We start from the raw sequence: 19,566 nt of genomic DNA on the forward strand, positions 1-19,566 counted from the left end.
TTGTCAATGGACTGCAGTATTTGTAAATCTTGGGGAGGAAATGGATTGAGGGTCAAAGCAGAGTCTGAACCCCCAGAACTGCCACTTCAAAATCCATCATCACTTTGTCAGATGGGGTTGGTCTAATGCGCTCTAATGTCTTCCAAAAGGATGTTACTACAGGAAGGAACACGAGGATAGAGAAGTGGTCCCTGGGGTGTGTGTGTGTGTGTGTGTGTGTGTGTGTGTGTGTGTGTGTGTGTGTGTGTGTGTGTGTGAACCTTAAACGTGTGCATCAAAGCAAGCAATGGTTCAAGGAGATGTTGCAGTAAGCACCCAAGTCTATCAATCAATAATATACTTCATTACATACCACACACACACACACACACACACACACACACACACACACACACACACATACATACAGTAAAACAGTAATATTCTAAAATATTATTGCGATTTAAAATTAAAATACAGTTTTCGATTTGAACATAATTTAAAAGGTAATTGCTAAATTTTCAGCATTATTACTCCAGTCTTCAGTGTCACACGATCCTTTAGAAATCATTCTAATATGCTGATTTGGTGCTGAAGTAACATTTATTATTATTAATGTTGAAAACAGTTATGCTGGTTAATAGTTTTGTGGAAACCACAATATTTTTTATGATTCAATTATGAACAGAAAGTTCAAAGTAAAGCATTTGTTTGAAATAGAGATATTTTGTAAACATTATAAATGTTTTTACTGTCACTTTTTAATTTAGTTTTTAAAAAAACCAAACTTTTCAACAATATTGTACCATTGTTTTATATAAGTTTTTTGTCAAATTTAGCCAACTTTGTCATCAAAGTAAACCCCCACACATACACGTTTAGGTGTGAGGTTAATTGAAGATTATGGATCATTAAAACACAATGTCATTTGTTTTCCACTCCTTTTGTCCCCTCCAGTATTTCTTTATCTCCATATGTTCTTACCATGGAAATCCATATTATTAACAGTGACCCTGAAATGCTAAACCGCTAGATATTTTTCTTCCTTCTAACATATTTGTAACTTTTTTGTTTAGTTGGCGGTATTTACGTTTTTATCTTTGTTTATTGTCCGTCTAGCACAGTGTTAAGTGTGTGTCTGCTTCTCAAGAGACCAGCTGCAGGCGTTCTACAACACTTCCCATGTTCACAAACGCTCTCTTTCTATAGAGCTGAAGCTTCATTAGGTATTTAAGCTCTGTTGTACAGAGACGAGGTGAGCAATGACTGATGACTGAGGCGTTTTATTTAACGCCAACACTTGGGGATAGTCAAGACTGAGTGATTCATGTATAACGAGTCTTTCTTTCACTCACTCACACATACACATATACATGCACTCACACAGTCACACACACACGGATACATATAAACACCTTATACATTTTCCGATTCCTCCCCATGGTCCTTTCATCTTTCTCTCGCTCTGTAAACATGACAGAGTTTAGCAGATGAACGAAGTTGAACTCATACAGTGTGGAGTAACACTCATGCTAATGACATTCCTGTACACATACACACACCTAGATAGTTACTGTTGTCTCTCAAAGGAACAGTTCACACGAAATCCAAACATTTTTTCATTTACACACACTGCTGTCATTCCAAACCCACCTGACTTGCTTCACTGTAAAAGTGTTGCTGCAATTAGTTACAACAAAATTTGTTAAAATTTGTACTTACAGGATTAGTTCACTTCCAGAATAAAAATTTCCTGATAATTTAATCATCCCATGTCATCCAAAATGTTGATGTCTTTCTTTCTTCAGTCAAAAAGAAATTAAGGTTTTTGAGGAAAACGTTCCAGGATTTTTCTCCATATAGTGGACTTCAATGGGATCCAACAGGTTGAAGGTCAAAATTGCAGTTTCAATGCAGCTTCAAAGGGCTCTACACGACTCCAGCCGTAGAATAAGGGTCTTATCTAGCTAACTGATTGGCCATTTTCTAAAAAAAAAAAAAAGATATACTTTTTAAGCATAAATGCTTGTCTTGCTCTAGCATTCTGGCATTTTCAAGCTTTAGAATGGCATAGACGTGTGTTTCTCTTCATCAGTCCCAAACAAGTCCAGTAAAGTGCATCCATCCATAATAAAAATTGCCTCACAAGGTTCCAGGGGTGCATAAATGCCTCCTGTAGTGAATCGATGCATTTGTGTGAGAAAAATATGCATATTTATAATGTAATAATCACTTTAATCTAGCTTGCATCAATGTAGGACGTCAGCGGTGCACATGCACTGCTCATAAGTGATGAACTCGCAAGCGTGCAGTGAAGAGATGAAAACAAAACAACGGTCACGTATTAGAAGTACAAAATGAGGATTTGTCGGAGGATTTCGATATAAGCCAATAGGACACTGCTAAAGTAAGGAAACTTTGCCTCGTTTGCTCCTATAAACAAATGTTGGATTGTGCGAGACTCACCACCTGGAGCGGCTTCCGTGTATGACCAGTTGGCGTAAGCTAAATTAAAGTGATTTTTATGTTTTAAATATGGATATTTTTCTTACAAAGAAGAATCAATTCGTCACAGGAGGCCTTGTTTTAGACTTTTGGACTGATGAAGAGAAACACCCGCAGATGCCATTAAAGCTTGGAAGTGCCAGGATAATTGGGGGATGATTAAATAATGGACTAATTTTCAATTTTGGGTGAACTATCCCTTTAAGTGACTTACATTTTAGACACAATATTGACTGTTTTTCCTCGATTTCGTGGACGAAAATAGTTCAAAACACCACAGAAGTGTTGCATGCCTCCGAGCAACACAAAGCAGTGTTTTGTTACTGAATGAATTACGTTTTCGAACAAATGAAATGAGTAAATGATTCAGTAACCCATTCATAAAGACAGTCACTTGCCTTCTGAATGATTCTGCCATCTGAACGAATCTGCTGAATGAAGGACTAAATGACTCACTCATGCCGTTTGGTTTCATATTCCAATGTATCATTGAATTTTCCCCAAAGTTTCTTATTTGTATGTTCGAAAAATATTTAAAACATTAATCTTATAAACTATTTATGCATTTGCAATTTTGTAAATGGCACCTCAACTTCATCAAACTCAGGTTCTGTGTTTCCTGCAGTGGAAATATGGATTTTGTTGATAGAGATTTCATTTGAATGGTAACTCTACAGTTTCTTAATATTTTAACTAAATTACCTAAAACAATGTAAGAATTTGATGTATAAGATGACACATTTATTAAAGGAGAACTCCGGTGTGATTTTGACCTAAAGTGTATTGAATCATGATACCGAGTGTGAACGTACCTTGCATATCTCATCTCGTCTTGTCCACTGCTGTCCGAAATCTGGGGTCAGTTAGCCGATGCTCACAACAGCTTGTCAATGAAAGTCAATCGGGCATCGAAGGAGCTATGTAAATAAATCACTGTTTTACGCCATTTACGAGGCACAAAGTAGCTCCACACTTCATTGGTAGACTTCCAAGGGCCCTGACATTTAAAACGAGACATTGAGAACTCATAAAAAGCACCGGTAGTTTATTTACAAGTAGATTTATACAGACAGTAACTGCAAGAAGTTTAGCGCCCGCCGCCATCTTAAATGTAGTCACGATAAGTCGAGTGTCGAGCACCAAGGAAACTACAACCTGATACGTTGATAAGCTGATAAATTCCTTGGTGCTCGACACTCGACTTATCGTGACTACATTTAAGATGGCGGCGGGCGCTAAACTTCTTGCAGTTACTGTCTGTATAAATCTACTTGTAAATAAACTACCGGTGCTTTTTATGAGTTCTCAATGTCTCGTTTTAAATGTCAGGGCCCTTGGAAGTCTACCAATGAAGTGTGGAGCTACTTTGTGCCTCGTAAATGGCGTAAAACAGTGATTTATTTACATGGCTCCTTCGATGCCCGATTGACTTTCATTGACAACCTGTTGTGAGCACCGGCTAACTGACCCCAGATTTCGGACAGCAGTGGACAAGACGAGATGAGATATGCAAGGTACGTTCACACTCGGTATCATGATTCAATACACTTTAGGTCAAAATCACACCGGAGTTCTCCTTTAAGGTTAGGGGGAAAAATTACCATTTATAAACCTAGCGGGAAATGACATCTGTTTTGTTACATACAGCAACTCCTTCTCAGTTAATTGTTATTCCGGAAAATCGGAATCGGCCAAGAACGCTGCAATCGGTGCATCTCTATTAAAAAGTATATACATTTTTTGTTTTCTTTTGAAAATGACAGATCGTTTTGCTAGATAAAACCGTTGTTCCTCGGCTGGGATTGTGTAGAGCCCTTTGCAGCTGCAATGAAAATGCAATTTGGATCTTCAACCCGTTGATCCCCATTGAAGTTCACTATATGGAGAAAAATACTGGAATGTTTTCCTCAAAAAACCTAATTTCTTTTTGACTGAACAAAGACAAAAGATAAGCATTGGTGTTAAACTCATTTGCATTAAACTCAAACTCAATGGAGATTTGAGAGCAACAACCTGCTTCATTCCAAACATAATCTTGCAATGAATCCACCAAAAACTGATCATATAGCTTGCCAACACATGAATTTTCCCCCCTAAACATTACTCTAGTTTCTCTACAGCGTAACCTCAGTATCCACACAGCACTCCCGCCAAATATTTTGAGAACTGTCAGCGAATAACTTGCGCAGTAAATCTGCATCGTGGCCAGATTTCAAACTTAGTTTATCTGATTCATCCACATATTCGCTCACAGTGCAGCCGGTCAGAGTTTTTCCAAACAAGCACAAAAATGCTTAACGTCTCCAAAATGCGTCAAGTCTTCCTGTCAAGATGGTGGACAGAGTTCAGTCCGAGTGTCTGTGGCGGAAAGAAAACAAGTTGAGCGTTTGAGCTACACTTCTTAGGAAACCTCCTCGGGTCAAAGGTCAAACTATCTCTCAGAGCCTGCGTCTATTTCGGTACAAGCTCTTTGCATCTTTTGCTTTGTTCTTTTTAGATTTAAAATAATGAAATATTAGCTATTTTAATCTCATTGAATGCCTCACAGATTTGTATAGATGGATTTGGCACACAAGACCTGTTTGACACACAAGAGAAGTGTTTGAAAGGAAATAAGGAGTGTTATACAGTTGGAGTGGATGTGGTGTGTATCTGCATGCACGTGTATTTGTGTAAGAAAGCTTTCAATCTATCATCTTACTGACAGTATGATGGCTCTTATCTCTTTTCCTCGTGATTAAAGATAATAAACGCATATGCGCTTCCCTTGTGTCTTTTTCCTTACAGTCTCTCATTCATCTATCTGATCTACACACACACAGGTGTCTGAGAGGGGTTAATGCATATGTGCAGTCTCTCATCCATACACAGCTGCGCAGATAACTTTTAACCCACACGCTACACACACACACATTTGGCATGATGGATCAGTTATCAGAGGCGGTTGGCGGATGAAAGTGCCGTTCTTCTCATTTAAAAGAAGAAGAAGAGCAACTTTAATATGAGAGAGAAGGTAAAAATGAGATGCTGGATAGGACGACTACTTAGGCAAGCACAAATCTGGCTTTGATTGAGGTCAAATTGGAAAATCCAACTTTTATAATCATCTTTTCCCGTTCATTGCTTTCTAAACATCTTGTTCTCATTGAGAAAGAGTTTTTGAGGGAAGCAGAGAACATGACTCATTTATTTAGCCTATTTTAGTCACCTAAAACCTAACCTCTGCTTTCTTCTCTTGTAAGAGAGAAGAGAGGGAAAATGATATTGCATGGAGGCTTGTAAAAATAGAGTGCCCTTTTCCATCTTTTAATGACATTTACACAGGTGTAGTAATCCAGTGCATAAAACAAAGATAAAACAAAACAGTTGTCCAAAATGAAAGTCATTTACCCTGATACTGTAAAACAGACCATGTACTTATGCTATAATGCAAATGTTTGGATTACATGCAAAGCCTGTGCAATTATTGACTTTGTTCAAATGCATCAAAATACTGATGAGGTAAAAGACACAATTTCTTAGACAGTTTGATTAAAAACAAGTGCAAACATTCGTATTATAGCATCTGCATATATTCACATTCGCTAACAAAGAATTTTAAATAAACAATTATTTAATTATTTAGGTAATGTATACAATGTACAGTACTGTAATAATGGTAATGAAATGACAGTATAAAATGATGTATATTGTTATAATATAAACATTTTTAATACAATAAATTAATTATTTTAATAATTAGAATTGTAATATTTGTGTGTAATTTAACATTTTTATTTTTATTAAATGTTTGTAAATTTATAAAAATAAAAATGTTTATCTTTTTCATAACTTTAAAATATTTAATTCATATATAATTAAATTATATAATTCATATAATTCATGCACATTATATATAAATTGAAATAGAATTATAATTTTTTTATAATTATATTATATATAATATAAATATATTTTAATGCAATTATTTATTTTAAATTATGTAATTAATATATAATACAATTATATAATTAATATAATTAATGTGCATTATATATTAATTAAAATGTATATTGTTATATATCATATATAACAATATACATATATTTTGAGACAATTATTAATTACTTAAAATAAAAATATGTGGTGTTTATTTAGATTTGTATAATTTTAAATATTTAATTAATATATAATTAGTGTATTGTATATCAATTAAAATGCAACAACAGCATCAAATTATGTAGTCATATGAATATATTTAATACAATTATTAATTATTTTAAATGTATATGTGTGTAATTAACATTATTATTTTAAATAATTAATTAAATGTATGTAAATTTATTTAAAAAATATATAATTTTTTTCATAATTTTAAATGATTTAATTAATGTGCATTACATATAAATAAAAGCAATAATAACAGCACAAATTTATGTATATTGTTATATATAAAATTATTAATTATTTTAAATGTATATGTGTGTAATTAACATTTTTATCATTTGAAATTATTTATCAAATGTTTGTAAATTGATAAAAATATATATTTATCCATTATTTTAAATTATACACTTAATATATAATTAATGTGCATTATATAAAAATTACAATGCAATAATAACAGCATAATATTACTGTGATATAAAATATAATTACATTTTAATACAATTATTTTTTTAATGTGTGTGTGTGTGTGTGTGTACCTGGTATTCATCACATTGTGGGGACCAAATGGATAGGAATACCAGTAAATTTTGACCTTGTGGGGACATTTCTCAGGTCCCCATGAGGAAACAGGTTTATAAATCATGCACAATGAGTTTTTTTGAGGAAGTAAAAGTGTGCACAGTCTCCTGTGAGGGCTAGGTTTAGGTGTAGGGTAGGGTTAGGGCGATAGAAAATACGGTTTGTACAGTATAAAAACCATTACGCCTATGGAATGTTCCCATAAAACATGTAAACCAGTGTGTGTGTGTGTGTGTGTGTGTGTGTGTGTGTGTGTAATTAACATTTTTATAATTTTTAACCATTTATTGAATGTAAGTAAATTTACATAAAATATATCATTTTGGTCATTTTAAATTATTTGATTAATAAATAAAATTATATAATTAATACATAATGGGAATTATATGTGACCCTGGACCACAAAACCAGTCTTAAGTAGCACAGGTATATTTGTAGCAATAGCCAAAAATACATTGTATGGGTCAAAATTATACATTTTTCTTATATGACAAAAATCATTAGGACATTAAGTAAAGATCATGTTTCATTAACATATTTTGTAAATTTCCTACTGTAAATATATAAAAACTTAATGTTTTGATAAGTAATATGCATTGCTAAGAACTTCATTTGGACTACTTTAAAGGTGATTTTCTCAATATTTAGATTTGTTTGCACCCTCAGATTCCAGATTGTCAAATAGTTGTAAAAAAAAAATCAATAATAACAGCATAAAATTATGTATTATTAAATGAATGTAAATTTCTAAAAATTAAAATTGTAATTTTTTCATAATTTAAAATTATATCTAATTCAATTTTATAATTATTATATAATTGATATGCATTATATATCAACTCAAATACAATATATTTGTTATAATAATATAAAATAAAGTTATAATTTCAAAAAAACTTATATAAAGAAATGTATAGTTTACAATTAAAAGATTTCTGATAGCTTTGGAAATTCACAAATACTCAGAGAAAGAGAAAGAGAGAGTAGAGCAAGGGTTGCTGAACTCGTGCTGTCACCCACGCATTGTAACAGGATATGAAACTCAAGAGGAGAAATATAACTCTCATGTGAATGAGTCTGATCATTAATCTCTCTCTGCAGGGGTCACTCACTTATTTGACAGATTTTTATTGGTTATGGTTTTGAGTTTTAATACCATCCTCAGATCTAAGAGGTGAATTGTTGTGTCATCTGACCGTTACGTTCATTATGCTCAGAACCGTTATGATTTCAAATGAGGGCTGCCATGACAAAGATGAAGGATTCTTTTCTAGGAATTCTTTTTCTAAAGCGATCCAGCCTTTGGCTGACTTTCACAGGCCGACGTTAAAACATACACACACCCACCCAAATACAAAACACAGAAACAAACACACAGGGAGAATATAAAGGTCATAAACTGGAACAGAGGCCAAAAATAACCTTTTAGAAATTAACCAAATATCCAGCATTCATTATACACAAAATTGTGTTGATGTTTTTTTCTTTTTTAAAACACCCTAAAGATAAAACTCCAACGCACTACCCCCTGAAAACACAACACACTCTCATTACATGTGCACTTTACCACAGCAGACAGTGACGTATGTGTCTGAGGTCAAACAGTCATTCACCTTCTTATCTGTACTGTCTCACTGCCTCGGTCACTCACTGGGGTTCATCAGACCACAGATATTTTGGTACTTCCAGTACAAAGAAAACATTTTGTACAGTCCCAGGCAGTGAACAGTTACACTGCTAGATGATGCTAGATGATGATCACAGACTGGACACTTGTATTATGTCATGCCATACAAAACAACTTATCTTTAATAGTGACTACAAAAGAGGTTACAGAAAAACTATTGCTAAATAAAGTCACCACTCTTCTTCTGACTGTTTAATCACAATCAGTGCACACAAATGTATTTTCACACTACATTTAACCCAATATTTGGATAAAGACCAAAGTTAGTGCCACTTTATCCTGGGTTCCAAAGCTTAAAGGGATAGTCCCCCCAAAAATGAAAATTTTGCCATTTATTACTCACACTTTTGTCCTTCCAAACCTGTAAGATCTTCATTCACCTTCGGAACACTCCGGCTCCTGCGTCAGCAGCATCAGACGCATGCGTCATGGTACTCTTGTGAACGTGCGTCAAAGTCTAACACGGAAAAGAAGAAATTATTGAACCAAGTTATTTTTGGTTTTCTTTGTGCAAAAAAAAAATAATTCTCATAGCTTCATAAAATTATGACTTTTTAAAATTACCACTGATGTCAGATGGACTATTTTAATGATGTTCTTGCTACCTTTTGCTGTCTATGCAGGATTTCATCAAAAATATTTTTATTTGTTTTCCGAAGATGAATGTCTTACGGTTTTGGAACGACATAAGGGTCAGTAATTACCGGCAGATTTTTATTTATCAGAATCCCTTTATAACAGTGTGAAACAATAAGGTGCTAGACTAATACAGTTATTTAGCAAAAGAAAAACTATTCATAAACTGAGAAATATAAAGTCAGAATTGGGCGTTTATATTTGAAATGAAGTCAGGATTGTGATATAAACTTGCAACTGTAAGTTATAAAGTCAGAATTGCATGACATAGGCCTAAACACGCAGTTCTGACTTTTTTTCTTACAAATGTGAGTTTATATCACAGTTTCGAGATATAAACTTACAATTCTGAGAAATAAAGTAAGAATTGCAAGATTAAAACTTACAATTCTGATTTTTTTTTTGGCAAATGCAAGGTTTTTTTTATCATAATCCTGACTTCATTTCTTAGAATTGCGAGTTTATATCTTGCAATTCTGACTTTTTTTCCAGCAATTCTGACAGAAAGTTATAAAGATATAAAGAAATGAAGTCAGGATTGTGATATAAACTTTATATAAATATAAAGTAAACTTATAACTGTAAGTTATAAAGTCAGAATTGCGTGATATAGGCCTAAACTCACAATTGCGAGAAATAAAGTAAGAATTGCGAGATAAAAATGTGCAATTCTGAGAAATGAAGTCAGAATTACGATACAAAGTCGCACCTGTGAGTTATAAAGTCAGAATTGCGAGATATAAACTTACAACTATGACTTTTTTTCTCAGAATTGGGTGATATAAACTCACAATTGTGAGAAGTAAAGAATTGCTATATAAAATTCTTGTTTTTTTCTCACAGTTCTGACTTTTTTTCTCAGAAATATGAGATATAAACTTGCAGTTGCAAGTTATAAAGTCCAGTTTTGAGGGGGAAGAAAAGACTGATATATTCTCAGAATTTCAGAAAAAGTTTAGAGAGAGAAAAAAAAGTATGATTTGTGAGTTTATATCTCGCAATTCTGACTTTATTTCTAAGAATAGCAACTTTATTTGCTGACTTTATTTCTAAAAATTTCGAGTTTATGAAATTCTGACTTTATATCTCACAATTCTGAGGAAAAGTCAGAATTGCAAGAAAAAAGTTGCAATTACCTTTAAAAAAATGTTATTCTGTGTTATTCTATTATGAATATTTTATTAATAATAACAGTTATTATTGTTATTTATGCAAAGTTTTAATGATCTAAATACTTACAAACTGATTATTAAGCTATTTAAAATAGCTACAAAATTTTAAACAAACTAACATGGAACAAGATGACCCAGGATACAATAAATTCAACAATTTAAGATGCGAAATGCCCAAAAGACTGACAACATTGAATTTACTCCTGAAAAAATCTGATACTGTCAACCTACATGTCTACAGAAAAAGACAGAATAACTATCTGTTAAAAACAGTGAGGTCACTTTCTTCCATGCACTGATAGTTTGCTTGAGGTACGTTGCTAAAAAACATTACCGAAACAGCCAAAACTTTGCGAGTTTGCGAAAGCAGGAGTGACTCCTGCGGTCCATCCACACACACACGCAACATTAACTAACTGTCACTCGCAAAACTTTGCAGTGCGTACGTGGCACAAACTCATGTTTAGTTCCACTATTCAAGACGTAGTAGATTTACAAAAAGTGTCCAGCTTTGTTATTTTTTGAGCGGTTGAACTCCGAGGAGAAGCCCGCACATAAAAACACTGGAGCGAGCCTGAGTGACAGCTGAGGTCAGGGAGAGCTGTGACATCACTCACAGTTTTAGGGGCCCGACTGACGTCATGGCCTTTCCCTCCCGCTTTTTTATCAGTTTATTTATCTCAAGGAGAGGATGAGAGAAAGATAGAGAGGCAGAGAGAAGAAGAGAGAGGTGTTTGTGATGAGAGAGCCTCGTCTTTATAAACACATCTTCATTGCCTTTCTTGCTCAGTCCAAACACAGCTAGAGCGCCACACCCAGGCACTCCAATGACCCTAGAAACCAGCTGACCTATGACCTCCATCCTCACCTGTGCCAGCTTCTCTGCCAAGCCTGAACTTCCTGTTTATATGCATTTAACAGAAACAGCAAAGGACAAAAATTAATAGTGGCAGGTAGGTGAGAAGTCATGCACATTCAATAGCACTGTCCTACAAAATCATTTTCATAAAAATCAGCCTCTTACTTCGTTAAATGTTTATGAACATCTCACAAAACAAAACACAACAAAAAATAAATAAAATAAAAAAACAAACAAAATAAAACGCAACAAAAAAACACAAAAAAAACATGTCAAAAAAATAAAACAAACTAAATAAAATATAAAATAAATTAAATTTATTTAAAGCAAACAAAAAATAAAATGAATAATAAAATAAAACAAACAAAACACAACAAAAAACAAACTAACAAAACGCAACAAAAAATGAACAAACTAAATAAAACTTATTAAATAAAATAAACAAAATAAAACAAAACACAACAAAAAAATAAAACAACAAACTAAAATTAAATTAAACAAATAAAACTTAAAAAACAACAAAAAATAAAATAAAAAATAAACAAAAAATTTAAATAAAATGAATAAAATAAATAATAAAAAAATAAACAATGAAATAAAATAATTAAACAAAATGTATTAAATAAAATAAACAAAATAAAACAAAACACATGTTTACTAAAACTAAAAATAAACAAACTAAATAAATTAAATTAAACAAACAAACAAAAACTTTTAAAAACACAACCAAAAATAAAATAAATAATAAAATACAAACAAACAAAATGCAACAAAAAACAAAATAAAAACAAACAAAATAATAAATTAAACAAAAATAAAATAAAATAAGCTGTATTAAATCAACTAAAATAAACAAACAAACAAAACAAAATAAAAAACAGCAGAAAAAATTGAATAAAAAATAAAACAAACTAAATCAAAATAAAACACTACAAAATAAAATAAAAAACTTCACATGACCTCAGCACCCCTACCCCTTGATCTAAATATGTAAAAACCACACTACGCCCATTCCTGTTCTGGTATTCTTTTTAAAATAACTTTAGTAAATAAAATGTAGTAGTTATTGAATGTTAAAATGCTTTAGGTTATCCTATCTTAATATGGCAAGACAGACATAAATAAGCAGTTTACAGGGTGATATCCCAAAAAGTGTAAATACTGTGGTGCTATAAAAACATTGCTCTGTTTGTTTGAACATCCTAAACAGAGCAACAACAGCAACACTAGCTTAACCAATGGCGTTAGATTGGGGCAGTACCATCTTATTGGTTAACCAATGGCAGAAACCTGTTTCAAATTTTCATTATTTTAATTATTTACACATAAACATTTAGGGATTTAACAAAGTAAGAAGCTAATTGCTATGTAAATGATTTGAACTACATTTAAGCATTGATTTAGACTTGATTGGTAGAAGTTAGCAGTGTGTGTCCATGGTTGTGTGTGATTTAGCTGGTAAGAATTGAATGATGTAAACACATGGAAGTTCCCAGATCTGTGTTTATGGCTGAGACAGAGTCTGTTCTCTCACACTCAGACCCTCTGTCTGCTTTCTTTTTACGGCTTAGCGCTGAAACACCAGACACTCTAGTGTGCATAAATCTACCGTCTTTAAATCACTTGTAGAAAATAAACCAGTGCAAGGAGCAGGTGTGTGTGTGTGTGTGTGTGTTTGTGTGTCTTTCTGTGACTGCGGTTGTCTCTCTTTCTTTTTTTATATCACTTTATCATCTCTTCCTGCTCTCTTTTCTCCATTGCCAGATGTGATAAAGATGCAGAGATCTAAGAAGTCTGGTTCTCTATGAGTTTGCGGTGCAAGTGTTCACAAAGATGGGAAGTTTTTTCCATAAATTGCTTCTTTATTTACAAGCTTTCAGAAAACATTAGATTTGGGCTGATTTATACTGTATATATTTACACAAAGTCAAGGGAAGAGGGAAATGTAGTAGGAAATTATCAAACTGGTTAAAAGAAAAATTAAAACATTATGTGATATTAAGGTAAATAGCATTTTTCCCACAATGACATATGAATGTGTCTTATATATAATTATATATCAAATCTATGCATAATAAAATACGCACAATAAAACAATTATTATCTTAAAAAGGTAGACTTCATGATTCAGTAAGAGAAAATATGTGCAAATAAAATAAAATAAAAGAACAAAGAAAACAAAAAATAAATGAAATAATAAAATAAATAATCTAAATAAACAAACAAAATAAAATTAAACAAATTGAAATAAATAAAACAAAAGTGAAGTAAAACAAACAAAACAAAAAAATAAATAAATCAAACAAACAAGCAAAATAAAATCAAACAAACAAACAAACAAAAAATAAACACATCAAAAATAAAATAAATAATAAAACAAACAAAATAAAATAAATAGAATAAAAACAAAATAACTTTTATTAAATTAAATAAACAAAACAAAATAAAACAAAACATGACAAAAATAAAACAACAAATTAAATTAAACAAACAAATAAAAACAACAAAAATAAAATAAAACAAACAAACAAAATGTAACAAAAATAAATAATAATAAAATAAACAAACAAAACCTAAATAAATAAACAAATAAATAAACAAAAACAAAACACAACAGAAATTACAATAAATAATAAAACAAACAACAAAATAAAACAAAAATAAAACAAAATAAATAATAAAACAAACCAAATAAAACACATACAATACAAATAAATTAAATCTTATAAAATAAAATAAAAATAAAACAAAACATGACAAAAATAAAAAAACTAAAACTAAATAAAATCAATTAAACAAACCTAAATAAAAACCACAACAAAAACATAAAATAAAATGATACAAAACACAACAAAAATAAATAATAAAATAAAACAAACAAATAAAATAAAACACAACAAACATAAAACATAAAATAAACCAGACAAAATAAAACAAAACCCGATGAAAATAAAACAACAAAATAAATAAAATAAACAAACAAAACAAATTGACCAAACAAAATAAAATGAAAATAAAATAAATAATAAAACATTTTTTTAATACTAAATTAATACAATTAAATTAAATTAAACAAAATAAATAAATAAATAAACCACAACAAATAATAAAACAACAAAATAAATAAAATAAAACTAAATAAAATAAATCAAACAAAATAAAAAAACAACAACAAATAAAACTAAATAAATAATAAATAAATAAAATAAAAATAAACAAACAAAATTAAACAAAACAAATAAATAAATAAAATAGAATAAACAAATAAAATTAAATTAAATAAAAAATAAAGCAAAATAAATAATAAAATAAAAATAACAAACAAAATAAAACCTTCACCCCCTTGATCTAAATATTTAAAAACCGCACTACGCCCATTCCTGTTCTGGTGGCCTGTGGAAGACCTGATTACTGGAAGTGTTTTTAAGCACATTACTTCATGTATTTACCTGAAAACCCTCGAGATAAAGCTGTTAAAACAAGGCCAAAAGCATTTTCATCTGTAAAGAAGAGAATATCTGAGATGGCTGCTACCCAGTGCGTATCATTACCCAGAATGCCTTACTGTAGCGCAGCAATCCCAGTGTTTGGTTCCTGCAATTTCTGCCCAGTGTAAACATGGAGTGGAGGTCATGCTCCACCCCTCCTTGTTTACAAATCACCCTTATTACCTCAGCAACACATCCAACAGCGCAAACAATGTTTAATATGACATGGCGTTTCAGCATCTCTGTCTTCAAACTAGACAAAGAGGCGTCCAGATGCATTTGATTTTACTTTTACAAGGGTTCTAAAGGCTTCCAGAACTCACATCCTCCTGCAAGCTTATGCCGTCCAATGCCCCTCGCGTAACCCCAAACACTCTCCGAAGAAACCGACCCTTCCTTGACCTCCGACCCGAGATCTGCACAACCTTCAATGTCCTCTGTGCTAGCACAATATGCAAATGGTGCGTCATGCTGATATTAAGCCATCGGGCCGTGTTTATGCTGTTTGGCAGCGATAGCACTTCCTTTTTCTGACCTCAGGAGCAGTTAACAAGAATGATGGTTCTGGAATGGACTGGATGTAAAAGCAATGGTTATTTTTTCCCTTTCCAAAAGATGAGCGGATAGGAGAACAGAAGATCCGAGAGGATCTTGGTGGTCGGGGCCGGGCAGGGCTCACGGAGCAGAAAGGGAGTGATGGAGAATGTGTTTACTCTGCCTGTTCTGTCTGTTTATGTATCTTCTATCTTAATGAACAACGTATTATTTCTCTCAGGAAGAGAATTTCAATGATGCTAAGGTCTATTTTATAGTCTATAAACACACTTAAGTCTCTGAAGTTGCAGAGCGGCAGGGGGCGCGGCGGACGTCGCTTGTGGTCTGACACTGCGCTAACCTGCTTTAAATCTCAGGCTTTATAGTAAACAGCTCTGGACATCTCTACAGGGCTTTCCACACACAATTTATTTTATTTACTTCAGTATATTTCTGCCAGAGAGGCCCTTGAGATTTCACAAAGCCTATCTGGTAACCAAGGAGGAACCAAACAACAGCACTGAATCACTCTGAAGCTATTGTGCTGTTTTGCTTGGGAAACGGCCAGTTTGGACAGAGAGTCAAGGGTCTTGGAGTGCAACAGAGTTCAGGCGAGCCCAAATTAGTAAAATCGGAATGCTTGGTACATACTTTGGAATGAAAAATTAGCGACGGATGAAAGGAAAATCGCCTTAGGGGATTCATCCACACTTAAGAATTTTGCTAGAAATTTACTCACCCTCAGGCCATCCAAGATGTAGATGAGTTTGTTTCATAATCAGAAAAGATTTGGAGAAATTTAGCATTTTATCACTTGATCCTCTGCGCTGAATGGGTGCCGTCAGAATGACAGCTGATAAAAACATCACAATAATCCACAAGTAATCCAAACGAGTCTGTCAATTAACATCCTGTGAAGCAAAAAACTGCATGTTTACATGCAACTGTATCTTTAAGATGTTTTTTAACTTCAAGATGTTGCTTCTGGCCAAAATATAAGTTCATAATAATGCTTTCTCCAGTGAAAAAGTGCATCCCTGTTGTCCTCTCACATCAAAATCCACCAACACATTTGTTTAAAGCTGTTTTCAACTGTAAACCATGCTTGATATGTGCATATTTCTCTCCTGATTCAGACGAGACAACCTTTTCACTGTAGAAAATAATTTTATGGATAGTTTGAAGTTAAAAAATGTATTAAAGGACCATTTACTCACCCCCTGTGTCATCCAAGATGTTCATGTCTTTCTTTCTTCAGTCGAAAAGAAATTGAGAAACTAAATTAAGACAAGAAATTAAGGGTTTTGAGGAAATCATTCCAGGATATTTCTTTATATAGTGGACTTCAATTAGGGATCAACAGATTGAAGGTCCAAATTGCAGTTTCAGTGCAGCTTCAATGGGCTCTACACGATCCCAGCCGAGGAATAAGGGTCTTATCTTGCAAAACGATTGTGTTTTCTTAAAAAAAAAGTCAAATTTATATACTTTTTAACCACAAATGCTCATTTTGCACCAGCCTAACCTCATGAGTTATGTAATCACGTTGGAAAGGACACGTGACGTAGGCGAAAGTACCAACCCAGTGTTCACAAAGGTAAAAAAAAAAAGAAGGTTTTTTTGCCCTTCCCTACCTTTTTAAACTGAAGTACACAGATGAAGAACTAACCACATGTGACTTTTCTGACGTGACTGATTGTGCAATGCATGAAAACATACATGGGCATCACAGAGCTAGTGCAAGATGAGCATTTGTGTTTAAAAAGTATATAAATCTGTATTATTTAAAGAAAATTACCCATTGTTTCGCTAGATAAAACCCTTATTCCTCAGCTGGGATCGTGTAGAGTCCTTTGAAGCTGCACTGAAACTCCAATTAGGACCTTCAACTCACTGGCTCCCATTGAAAAAAAAAAACTTAATTTCTTTCTGACTAAAGAAAGAAAGACATGAACATTTTGGATGACATGGGGGTGAGTAAATTATCAGAAATTTTCTTTCTGGAAGTGAACTTCTCCTTTAATAGTGGATTTAAAAGTGGAATTATATGTTTTTATCAGCTGTTTGGACTCTCATTCTGATGGCACCCATTCACTGCAGAGGATCCATTGGTGAGCAAGTGATGTAATCCTAAATTTCTCCAATTATCGTTGATTCATCGTTGTTTTTACTGTGAATGTGCTTTAAAACAATCTGTATTGTATACAACACTATGAAAATAAAGGTGACTTGACTTTCTTCCAGGGACATTACCGATACATATCATATAAATTAGGACTATTTATCTGAGGCTGGTTCAGCGTATAATCTAGGAGTCACAAGTTCATTCACTAAAAGCGCTTAAGGTCTAATCAGACAGCTGAAAACCCTCAGTTATATCCTTTTCTCCTAGTCATGCCAGAATGGCTACTTCAGTTTGGTTGACACCTTTCCAAAAACCTCAAAACCACTAACAATGCTTTCTGTCCAGATGTGTCCACTTCGGACAAAAGCTGCTGACCCCCTTAAACCTGGATCTGAGACAGGACAAAATAAACACAGTCATGGAAAGCTGTGAATAATATCGGAAAAAAGGGTGTCGGACATAACGCAGTGCTGGACGATATCGCCAGACTCATGGATAGACGGCCAATTTTCACTAAGAATAAAAAGGGTGATTGTTTAAGTACTAAGTACTTATTTTGGATTAACTGGTTCAACATGCTGAAGTGAACTTTCCTTTTTTTTTTTTTTTTTTTTTTACAAAATGCGTTTTTGCTTATCAAAATGATTCATTTAATGTAAGCATTGACAAATCTTACATTTACTTCAGTGAACACATGAAATCATACTACACTTAAGTTCAAACTAATAGTCAGCTTCATCTAATTAACCCTCAACACAGTCTGCAAATGTTACAGTGTTTACAACAGAACCATATTTCATAGTATGTTATCCATATATTAAAGGCAGTAGGCCTTTTCTTTCTCTAAAGTAATTGTAATAAGAATCCCAGTGAGATTGAATTCATGTATTAAGATGACATACATAACATTAAAAATACAGTAAGTTCAAATGAGTTAAAAATACATTCAGAAAACTCACCTGTGTCTTTGTAATGTTGTTGAACTCACAACAGGTGAAAAGAAAAGAGGACCTTTAGGATGAAGGCTGACTTTGATACTGCCTGATTAAAAAAAAAAAAAGTAAATTGTATGTCTGCACAAATTGTGTTAACAAAACATAAAACATTCTTCTAAATAAGTGTCATAGAAATTACCTGACATGTTTTGTTATTTTTGTTTTGGACTTATTATATTCATATTTATTGTCTCTTTATTTTAATCTATATTCTAATTTAATACATTTGAATTTACATGGAAAATGCCGTGTTTTCACAATGCGTCATCAATTGGCGGCACTGAATGTAAACAATGCAACTGAACCGAAACAAAACTTGCATATTTTGCTGATTATTGCTTCTGAAAATGGTCAATTATTGTCATGTTTTGGGCTGCACTAATCAAGAAAAATATTTGGAGTACTATAGACTGCCAAAAAGTGCCAAAACAAATCAAGAAGAAGAGTGGAAAAACTGTCTGGGAAACAAAAGCCATTTGTGGTTGGCCAAACTGAACCAGGATTTCCAGGGCAAGACTATTGACAACATTTGTGTTTGTTCTTATCATTTCCGGTCAGGTAGGTGAAATATTAGGCTAATATCTTAATTAATACTGCTCATACATATCTTTTTTTATTAACTTTAGTTTGTCAATCAATTGCACACTTTCCTTCTCTATATGATTTAGTAGCTTCCACAAGTTGACACTATTGTTATTGGTACAGATTAATGTTTCTTGTACCAAAAGATAGCACTAGAAGTCTGCCGTCTATGAAGGAAAATTTTATCTTTACAGTATAACTTGGTCACTGTTCTTCTCCAGTCCGTGTGGAGGCGCTGTAGTATGTTTGAACGGGCAGTTTCTCATCTCACGCAGG

The sequence above is a fragment of the Garra rufa genome, chromosome 18 (genome assembly GCF_049309525.1).
Source record: "Garra rufa chromosome 18, GarRuf1.0, whole genome shotgun sequence".
NCBI lineage: Eukaryota > Metazoa > Chordata > Actinopteri > Cypriniformes > Cyprinidae > Garra > Garra rufa.